This window comes from Gorilla gorilla, chromosome 14, assembly GCF_029281585.2.
Source record: "Gorilla gorilla gorilla isolate KB3781 chromosome 14, NHGRI_mGorGor1-v2.1_pri, whole genome shotgun sequence".
Lineage (NCBI taxonomy): Eukaryota > Metazoa > Chordata > Mammalia > Primates > Hominidae > Gorilla > Gorilla gorilla.
In genome coordinates, this window is record NC_073238.2 from 59,165,522 (window position 1) to 59,177,320 (window position 11,799).

Genomic DNA, 11,799 nt, shown 5'->3' on the forward strand with positions numbered 1-11,799 from the left:
TTTTGGCTTGGGGTGTGGTTTTTTTTTGGTTTTTATTTATTTATTTATTTATTTATTTATTTATTTATTTATTTATTTATTTTTGGGACAGCTCTATTACCCAGGCTGGACTGCAGTGGTGGAATCATAGCAAACTCCTGGGCTCAAGTGATCCTCACACCTCAGCCTCCCAAATAGCTGGGACTACAGGTGTGTGCCAACACGCCCAGCTAATTTTTTAAAGTATTTTGTAGAGGCAGGGGGTCTCATTATATTGCCCAGGCTGATCTCAAACCCCTGGCCTCAAGTGATCCTCCCGTCTTGGCCTTCTAAAGTGCTGGGATTACAGGTGTGAGCCGCTGTGCTCAGCCCAAGAACGGACACCTTGAGAGTGGCTAGACTTAGAGTCTGTATAGCAGAAGCACGTAGGCTGAGAAGACGGATAACAGAAAACATCATAGTAAAATTTCCTCCTCAACACAGATGAGACGCTGTGTTTCCAGTGCCAGGTCACTTTAGGATTATCAGGAAGTACAATGGTGAGAACTGTCATATAAAAAGTTTGCAAAAATTCTAAAGTCACAGCTAAAAGAATAGTCAGCAGTGGCTCCTCCGTGCCTTCCAAGCTTTTAGCGATGTGCTAAGAAAGCTTCACTGACTCCTCCAGGCAGAATGAAGCATCCTCCATCCACTCGACCCATACCTCCTCTATTACATCCAGAGAGGGTGTGGCCTTCATCTGCTTTGTTTACCCTTGGACTCTCAGTATTTGGAACAGACTCTGGCACATGGGAGAGACTCCACTATCTGAAGGTTGGATGAATAAATGAATGATGATTTAAATAATTATTCATCTTCCTACTAAACCATATACCCCTTTAAATAATTATTTTTATATCCACAGCCCCTGTAGCAGTGTCTGGCACACACTACGTGATGATTAAATGTTTTTTGAATGAAGTGAAAGTTTCTGACGCCAACAGCAGACACTGTTTGCTCTCTGGCTGTCCTGGGAATTGGGCACTCCCACCCCACACCCTCATCCCTCATCTAAGATTTAGATGAATTTCTGAGTTTTTCTCTTGACAAGGAATACATTCACTTCTTTCCCCTCCAAACACATGTGTGCGAATCATTTGTTTTGGCTAAAGATCAAGCCAGGCAAACACCTAGGCCCCTCTAACGTCAGAAAAACAAACATAGGATAAATTGAGGATGCAGCTTCAAGAGGAGAAAATGTCTACCCCTTTTGGCTCATTTGGGGAGTTTATTTTATAAGAAACTGTATTTGTAGGATTATAAATGAGAACGTCCAGACCTCCCAGGCTCTATGTGGGGACGCTAAACCTCCCCCATCAATCCCCTCAGGGTGTGTGGCTCTGGGACAGCACCCCCCCCCCCACCATATCTGCATAATAGACATAATTACTATTATCAGGGTGAGTGACAGAAACACTGTCATTAAAGATGTTGCATAATCTTACTTTTTTGTTTTTGCCTATGGTAAATTAAGATAGTTTTGCTCTTGCCTTGAAAGGATTCAGCTGTCCAGCTTCTCCTCCCATCCTCCTTCCTCCCTCCTTCCCAACCCATTTCCCTCCCCCGTCCCCCCAATTCCTCCTCCCTTTTGTTCCTATACCCATTATCCATGGACTGGACTCCCAGTATTTTTCTCTGGACTCTAACCAAAAGCCTCACCTTTGTCCTTTCAATGTTGGGTTGAGACGTGTTCCTTGATTGGGTCACCATCCTCTGTTTAGGAGTCTGGAGAGCCATTCCTCCTGACCCCCACCCCAGCGGGCTGTCCAACTGTCTTGTCCTGGAATTACTGCTATGTCCAGGCTTCCCTTCAGAAACACGTTTGCTGCACAGAACTCTCGGCTGTGGCTTTTTGGTGCAGTGGGAACTGAGCTTTATTTAGGTGGTGGTGTTTGAAGTAACTCCAGTGGTAGAGAAGCATGGGGCAAAGGCTAACCTTTGGCTGGAAGTGGATACCAGTTCTGAAAAGCAGGGAGTCTGAGCAGAAAGCCCACATGTTAATAAAAAACTAAAAGCAATTATAAAATTACCATTCGTATCAGTTTCCTAGGGCTGCAATTACTAAAATTTACCATTAACTGGGTGGCTTAAAACAAGAGTGTATTCTGTCACAGTTATGGAGGCTGGTGCCACACACCATGTGCCACACGCCATGCTCCCTGGGAAACCTCTAGGGGAGGAGCCTTCCTTCCCTCTTAGCTTCCGGTGGCTCCTGGCTATCCTTGGCATTCCTTGGCTTGTAGATTTGTCACTCCAGTCTCTGCCTGTGTGTCTGTCTCTGAGTGTCCCCACCTCTTTCAAAAACACCAGTCATTGGATACAGGGCCCACTTTAATCCAATATGATCTCATCTTAATTACATCTGCAAAGACCCTGTTTCCAAATTGGAGTGGACAAGAATTTGGGAGGGACACTGTTCAACCCAGTACACAATTTAAAAGACATAGGAAGAGAAACAAAATTTTAAGGCATTTTCTCTGGGTTTTTGTTTTTTTTTTTTTTCATGTTCTCTTGCATAGCTTTCATATATCCTCTAGGGGAGAAGGGAAGCAATAAAAGGATATATTTTAATTTCTTGGTGGTAAAAATAAACTAAACCAATTAAAAAAAAAAATAAGAAGCATTAATTCTCAACGAGGAGCAATTTTTGCCTCCGAGGAAACACTTGGCAATGTCTGGAGACATTTTTCCTTGTCATGACTGGGTGAGTGTCGCTGGCACCTAGAGATCAGCGATGCTATTAAACATCCTACAACGCACAGGTCAGCCCTTCACACAAAGGATTATCCAGCTCAAAACATCAATAGTGCGGAGGTTGAGAAGCTCTGATCTGGCATGTAGAAAATCTCTTTAAAACCACGCTTTAATCGTATTTGTCTCCTACTCAAATTGCTGCACATTATCTTTGAGAATTCAAGCTCCTTGGCCTTTCAAACCTTCCAGAACTTTCCCCGGGGTTCTCTTTCCAGCCTTGTCTCTCTCTCTCTTTTATTTATTTATTTATTTATTCTATTTATTTATTTATTTTTGAGACAGAGTCTCACTCTGTCTCGCAGGCTGGAGTGCAGTGGCACCATCTGGGCTCACTACAACTTCCACCTCCCGGGTTCAAGGATTCTCTTGCCTCAGCCTCCCGAGCAGCTGGGACTACAGGCGCCTGCCCCCACAGCTGGCTAATTTTTTGTATTTTTAGTACAGACAGGGTTTTGCCATGTTGGCCGGGCTGGTCTGGAACTCCTGACCTCAGGTGATCCTCCCGCCTTGGCCTCCCAAAGTGCTGGGATTACAGGCGTGAGCCACCACACCAGGCCTCTTTCTCTTTTTTTTTTACAGCAAGAGTTGTTTTTATTATTTTTCTTCAAAATTGCGTTGACTATTTTTGTTTTTTTTTTTTACTTTTATTTTTAAGTTCAGGGGTACAGGTGCAGGCTTGTTACATGGGTAAACTTTTGTCATGGAGGTTTTCTGTACAGATTATTTCATCACCCAGGTATTAAGCTTAGTATCCATTAGTTATTTTTCCTGATCCTCTCCCTCCTCCCACCCTCCACCCTCCGAAAAACCCCAGTGTGTGTTGTTCCCCTCTACATATCTATGTGTTCTCATCATTTAGCTCCCACTTGTAAGTGAGAACATGCAGTATTTGGTTTTCTGTTCCTGTGTTAGCTTCTAACGATAATGGCCTCCAGGAGCTCCATCCATGTCCCTGCAAAGGATACAATCTCATTCTTTTTTATGGCTGCATAGTATTCCATGGTGTATATAGACCTCATTTTCTTTATCCATTCTACCATTGATGGGCATTTAGGTTAATTACATGTCTTTGCTACCAGCCTTCTGTCTTACTACTCCCTAACATGAACCTTTCCTGCCCACCCCCTGGCTTGCACATACACTGCTCAGGCCCCTCACAGATCACTCTGCTTTGAAAATGTTTTCTTCCAGCCTTGCCTCAATCTCAAACCTCACCTGTGCTTCAAGGACCAGCCCAAGCTCCACCTCCTTCTAGAAACTGTCTAGGACCAGCCCTCTCCCCTTCTCTCAGTAATCTCCAGCCATGTGGGTCACTGCACTGCCTGGCTAACACAGGAAATTACCTCTTCTTCTACCTCTCTTCTCCTCTTCTACCTCTCTTCTCCTGGCTCGTTGTGTGGCTGACCGCTTCTTACTCTTTAGGTTTCAGCTTAAATGTCATCGACGCAGGGAGGCCCTCACTGACCTCCTGTTTACTCACCACGTTCTCTGTCATGGCTCTCTTTGGTTCCATCCTCATACTTGGCCCTGTAGCGTATCCTGTCTATTTAACTCAACTTCCTTCCCTGCCTTTTTTCTCACACTGAGAACAGGAATCTTGTCTACCTTGTTCCTCAATATACCCAGCCCCTTCACAATACCATAAGTCTGATTTCCAATAAGTATTCTATCTGCTAAATGAATGAAAAAATGAGTACCTTAACTCATAAGTAGGTGATTTGTTATTGAACTCTCAGGGTACATCTCTCTTATTCTCAAGAGCAGAGCTGCCTGCCTACTAGCACAGCGTTATGCATTGGGTAGGTATCTTGTAATTATGAATAAGTGCCTACCACAAATTTAATATCTACGGAGTTTACATTCGAGTATCTCTAGATTTAGACTCCACAGTGACCCTGCTTTATAGTTAATTCTAAATGGTTGATGGTGGGAGCCTGAAGCAGAATTCTGACTGATTAGGTAAATTACCTGGTAGGCGCTACATTCTAATGAAGATTTCAAAATTGCTTGCAGCCATGAAAAGGAATAAGATCATGTCCTTTGCAGGGACATGGATTAAGCTGGAAGCCATCATCCTCAACAAACTAACACAGGAACAGAAAACCAAACGCCGAATGTTCTCACTCATAAGTGGGAGTTGAATGATGAGAACACATGGACACAGGGAGGGGAACATCACACACTGGGGCTAGTTGTGGGGTGAGGGGCGAGGGGAGGGAGAGCACTAGGACAAACAGCTAGTGAGTGCAGGGCTTAAAACCTAGATAATGGGTTGATAGGTGCAGCAAACCACCATGGCACACGATATGTCTGTAACAAACCTGCACATTCTGCCCTTGTATCCCAGAACTTAAAGTAAAATTAAACAAAACAAAATAAAATTGCTACACTTGTGCTGTTTAATGGCACTAGTATACCTCATATATTATCACTGGGCTTTATTGTAGGAATACATTTTCATCGGTCTGCTTGTCAAAAATCTATCCAGTTCTTTGCTCTGCAAAGACCTGACAGAGAGCCTTCCACTCCCATTTTATTTTCCTCCCCTGGGGCAGATGCAAAGGAGAATTTTCACCGTATTTACATGGCATTTTGCCATAATTTCCTCCATCACCTGTGACAGAGAGGCTGTCTACTGATATCCCTGTTCCTTTTCTTTCATGGCTGTAGAATTTTTAGTTGGGCCACCTAGTTAGAAACCACATTTCCCAGACTCCCTTTCACTTAAGCATGGCCAGGAGACAAAGTTATGGCCAGTGGGTTGCAAATGGAAGGTATGTGTGCAGCTTCCAGATCATGCACTTGAAAAATGAGTGTCTTCCCTTTCTTTCCTTCTCTGGCTTAAATGTGGATGTGGTAGTGCCAACCATGCAAATGAAAACAACATCCAAAGATGGCAGAACAACAAAGTGGAAGGCAACTGGGTCAACAACCTCATAGCTGCCATGCAGCCCAGATGAGGGGTCAGAAGGTTCCACAAGATAGAACTTTCTATTTTGTTTAAGTGACTGTTATTTGGGATCTTTTTTAAAAAGATGCCCTTGTAGGCCCCACACTTTTCTACCTTCCCCATTAAGAAAAGTCAGCAGTACCACCTCCATTTTGCTAAACCGAGGTCGAGATAGGGTGTGCCCCTGTTGCTCAATGAAATCAGCAGAAATTCTAGATGTTGAGCCACCGTCTCCTGCGACGCGTTTCCTCAGCTTCTTCAGCTGCCCAAGCTTCTTCTCTTCGTTGAACTATCCTTACCCTTCTTTCAGCTCCTGTCTTGATCTTGCCCGGGGACATTGATAAGCCTGCACAACAGATCTGAATAATGGATACTTTGAGAGACGCTAAGCAGGCTTATCTCCTACTAGCAATATTTTTTACATTCCCAGATGGAATTTGCCCCATTCCTTTTTCTCAGCTTTCCCTGAGGTTTCATTTACCGTACCAAAATAGAAGCACAGTTTCTTTCACCTTAGAGATGCCTCCAGAACATGTGATCTGAGCTTGTCACTGTGGATTGTTTTCAGGTTATTAGAGACCCCCTCAGACATCAAAAATATCAAAGCCCATTCACCATTTGTTGAACAGAGATGATCATCATGTCTCTAAGTAGTCTAAATGAAAGCAGCCAAGAAAAAAGGTGGGGTAAGTCAACTCGTTCCTGCAACAATTGTTTGTCAAGCACCTGCTCAGGTACCATCCTAGGCACTGGGGATACACTGGTGAACAGACAGTCAAGGACACAGAACTCCCATTTTAGCTGGAGAGAGACAGGCAAGGAAGAAGAGAAGGAGGAGCAGAGGAAGAAAAGAGAGGAGAAGGGGAAAGAGAATGGGAAGAAGAAAAATGGAGAAATTTCAGACTGCTAGGAAGACATTCAGCATGCTATGAAGAAAACACAGTGGGTATGGATCAGGGAAGGTCTCTCCCAGGAGACACTGATTGACTTGAAGTTCCAATGACAGGAAGTTGTTGGTCCAGGAAAGGGAGCAGCAGACGCCAAAACCCCCAGGTGGGAACACACTGGGTGTGTTGAGGGGAAGAACCAAGACCCTTATGGCTACAGTGCAGTGAATAAGGGCTGAAGGGCATGAGATGGAGTCAGCTCATACTCCTTCCGGCCCCTCTTTTCACACATTGGAAAGGTCAGGGAAAGAAGCAGTGACATGCCCAACTTTAACTATTGTTCTTCCCAACAAGAAGAGAGGAGCTGAAGAAACCTCTGTGAGTCTGGGTTCCTGGGCCCAGTCCCCATCTATTCAATGTCCTTTAAAGAGTACTCTGCCTGCAGTGTTTACACTTGTACACGTGGTAATTCTGATAGTGACAATAAGTATTGGTAATTGACAGCATCGCTAAACTTCCACATTGAGTGTATCCTCCTCTTCCAATTCCAACTCCTCTAAGATACATATCTTTCAGCACACACAGATTGTAAAACCTCCTTTTTATTAAGGCTGAATGTTTAATGGAACAACTAATCCTAAAAGCAAGGCTGAGAGTGACAAAAGAGAATCTTGCCTTGAAACCCCTTTTCTCTGCATTTAGAACATGGCAGCTCAGATAGCCCCATCTCAGCTTTGAGCCACCCAAGACAAGGGTTCCAGTCAGGTCTCTGGGATAGATGAAATGGGCTCATATGACTCTGTTTTCAGACTTCAGGTTTACCTTTGAAATGAACGTAAGTATCTCAGAGACTAATGTCAGCTAATTGGTATGTAAATTATTGAATATACTTTTTCTCTTTTCCTGTAAATCATGGTAACTTCCTCTCTCTGCGGCATACCTGTCATTCTCCATAAATTCAAAGAAATCACTGCAGACCTGTCTGTGGTCAGTTATTCATTGCCTGTGCTGTCAATGGGGAAAGCACATGGACTGGCCACAGTCCCTCAAGTCTTGTGGACACAGATACTGTGCAAGTAATGTCTGGGGTGAGAACCATTAGGGAGGAGAAAATCAGGTCCCTTTGCAAACAACCATCTTCAATGTCCAGCCCTGGGCCTAGAGAGCTAGGTGAGTTCTCACCTTGGGTGAGAGTCCTTAAAGGTCTCACCCATCTTGAGACATTTGTTCTGTCCTTTAGAGATTATTTTGCTTTGTGATGTATACTGGAGGAAAAAAATAGGAGCAACTAATTTTGCTTTCTAGCATCCGCCTCCATTACCCTATCTCCCAAAGCATAACCCCATCCCATTTTTCTTACTCCAAACATCATCAAAATATGGGCGATGTAACATAGAAAATGATGTGGAATGGTGGGAAAAGGCCAGCATTTGGCCTGAGATGATCTGGGCTTTCATCCCAGCTTTGCCTCTGAGAAGCCCCTCCACACTCGAGGATAACTCCCATCCCCACTCTCACAGGGTTATTGTGAGGATCAATGTGATCATTTACATGAAAATGCTTTGCAGACCATGGGGCATTATTCTCATGTCAGCTGCTGTTCCACAAGTCGTAGCGTATTCTGGACTTCAGCTTTTCCTGACACTCAGATACAGATTCCTGCTATTCTTTTGTGACACCCTTCATGACATGCCCCTCCTTCCATCTTTTGTTTGTGTTCATTTAAAATCCAAGCTAGAATGGCTTTCCCTCAGCGCCATGCTGGTTCCTTTAACTGCCTCTCTTGTTTTCTTCCTTGTTGTTATTTTCTGTAATGTTCCAGATGAGATGTCATTGCAGGCTTCACAACCTTCCCAGGGTCTTTCAGAGTCATCCTCCAATCCAAATCCCAGGCACCCCCCTATTCCATTTTACCAACTTGGAAAATCAGAAAATTCCTTTCAATCCAGATCAGAGTTGTCTCTCTCAGACTGGTGTCAAGTAAAGATTTATCAAGCCCTTGGCTTGTCCATGAAATCTGTCCCATTTGCTGTGGCCCAGGAGGAACTCTACAGAAGCCAGGGGGTCAGAATTCCTTTTCAGGGTCTGATATGGTGGTTCACAGCCTCACTTGACCAGAATGTTCATCCGCACACTCAAAGTTTTCTTGGCACTTCCAGACCTACTGTGAATCAGGCCCAGTCAAACCAAGAAGCCTTGCTCAGCCTGGCCTTGCTGGCTGCCATGTCTCTGTTCACTGCAGAGCATGACCTCAGCCTCCCAGGCAGTTTGCAGCAGCTGGGGCAAGCTTGAGAGCTGATTTACACTTGGTCTGGGAGGCAAGTCCTTTCTCTCAGGACCTACCAGAGGCAGCTCAAGCACGAGCTTCCTTTCTTCATCCAGGCTGGCCACCACTGACCCTGGTGGCAGCTGGCCAGCCGCATTACTGCCCTCCCTGTTCCTAACAGCCACAGAGGCCTTTGCGTTGAAGCTCTTGGAGTCAAAACAAGAATGTCCTAATCCTCTGCTTGGGAAGCTCCAGCAGTTGCCAGGTGACATCATAGGAGGGGACTGGGGAGAAGTCCTGAGGCAGGCAGGGAAGCAGAAGCTGAGGATTAAGCCGGTGTTTAAGTACAAACATGGGAAATCTCAAGCATACAGAAAGGAAACTAACATCACTTTTTTCCACTTCACTTAAAGAGGTTGCTGGATAATCACAGTTCAGATGCAACTCCTTCATTAGAGGTGCCTTGTAGCCAGCGACAGTGACTGGGGAAGGAAGCAAGGTGCATGATAAAACGCTGGGGTGTTAGGGGAAGGGGAGGAGGGAACATCATGATGCTGGCAAAGACACTATGGAAGCAGGTCCTTCCAAGCTGTGGGCAAACAAGCCAGGGACCCAGCACACTTCAGCTGGGGTTCTTATCCTAGAATCCACAGCTTTCTTCCTGGCCTGGGCGTGTGGTTTCTGGAAACATAGAGAAACATAACCAAAGAGCATCCCAGTAAAACGCATACGGTCCTTGAGCAAAAAGCCCAATCATGGCAGAGTGGTGGCTGTACCCCAGCTCCCAGCCTCTGACCTTTGCTTTACCAAGCACCTCTCTTTAGAGTGACTTATAAGGAATCTCAGAGGGTATGCCTGTGTTTTCAAACAAAGACGCAGAGCTGTTTGGTTACTATGCAGGAATGAGTCTTTCTTCTTTCTTTCCTTTTTTTAGCCTCCTTAATTCAATCTACCCATCTTCCATACTCATTACCAAATGTCACCGAATCCCCTGTGTCAGACAGAAACAACAATTGTTTGCTTGAAACACAGGTTCATTTATATGCTGGAATATGACACATCTTACAAATGGCAAATCGAGAAGCATTCTGAAAAATGAGCACTGGCTGGGAAAAAAAATGTAACTTTATATTGTCCAAAACACTCAACGGGGAAATGCCATCATTTTCACTTGCTGCAATCAGAGCCATCAATAGACCTCATCTTTTTTAATTCTGAGTACTTTTTAAAAAGTGTGTCCGTTTAGGTTCTGGCAACTAAAGCCTGAGGATTTTGTTGTTGTTTTGGTCACGATTTCGGAACTGTTTAAGGATTTTCTTGGAGTTATTTAAGAAAGTGGCCCCTTTTCTTCTTTCTTTCTTTATTTTGTTTTGTTTTGTTTTGTTTTATGGAAATATTGACCCATCAGGTTTTACTTAAATCCTCCTTGGTTATGGGCCTCCAAAGACAAAGCCATATCCATGGCAACCACAGGCCACACAGCAGAAGAAAGAACACATCCAGACACAGCGCATAATAGCTCTGTTTACTGATGACTAAGACCTTGAAAGCACTACTGTACATTCCGACTCCCAGCTCAGGGCAGGACTCCAGCCCGTCCTCATCTTCCAAGTCCAGCATCTATAATCAGAGCCACAGAAAGGGAGAGAAGCCCTTTTCCCAGCCCTGGCCTGCTCCTCCCTGGGGGTGAGGGATATGCCGCTTCCATCAAGGCTCTCGATAGTCCTGCAAGAAACAGTAGGCCAAAATAAGAGGGAGGCTGGATAGGGACGAGTTATGTGGGGAAGTGCTGGAGCCCTTACAGTTCTAGGGGTTTCTCTGCCTAATTCTAGCTGTGGTGGCTGCCTTCTGAGGTGGGCCCTGCAGGAACAGCCTCACACTGAGGCCATGCTCCAGAGACAGGCCTTCAGACCCCGAGAGGTACAGGCAGCAAGTTCAAGTTCACATTCAAGTGTTGTGTGATTTACCCTTTGACCCCTTCGTGCACCAGCATACCTCTTTCCATCACTCTTTTCCATGTGCCAATAAAATCCTGGTAAACACATAAGCCCGAGTAAAAGGCTGTGCACACCAAGTGCCTCCCAGCTTCCTGACACACGGACACAAAACAAGAATGGATACAGCTCTCCTCAAACTGCTAAACAAGAACAAAGAAGTCTCAGGCTTGGAAAGAGCTCTCAGGCAGCCCAGCCGTTCCTCTGGAAAATGAGTTCGTCAGAAAAAAACACTTGGAATGGAAAGGACTCAAGTCCAGAGGGCTTTTATTTAAACCCCAAACACACAGAGCCCTCTACGGTAAGGTTTCAGGTGCCCAGATCTGGGAGGCAGGGGCCACGGAAGATGGGGAGCAGCCAGGGGCCTGCGATACAATCCCATGTGCCCTGCAGGGACTCCCAGGCAATGAGAAAAGCCATCTCTATGGCTCGTGAATTGTGGAAGCCACTGCTAAGGGGAGGAAGAAGGAACAGAATCAGTGCTTCATTTGCAGCAGCTTGAGTTTTTATCTGTTTTCTGTGTGTGATTCTACATGCATATTTGATTGAATTTTTGAAAAGTTCCAGCAGTTAAAACACTTTGAATCACAGTTTGAGAAAAGAAGAGGAATAGCAGGAGGAGGAGGAGGGAGGAGGGGTGGGAATACAGGTGTGCCGACTGGGCGGCATGCACACACACACACATTAGCTTATTTAGCCATCATCCCATTAACCTTATCAGGCAGGCACTGTGTGTTCTATTGCTTCCTATAGATGATGCCGGGATTTGAACAAAATACAGAACTTTCCCCAAGGTCACACATTGGCAGGGTCATCCCAAGTCATGCATCAAGGCTGACGCCGCTCCTCAGGGCTAACTCTCTTCCCTCCCCACCAGCTTTATTTCTCTACAAACTTGTAGCTGTTTGCCTATGATTACAGAAAATAGGA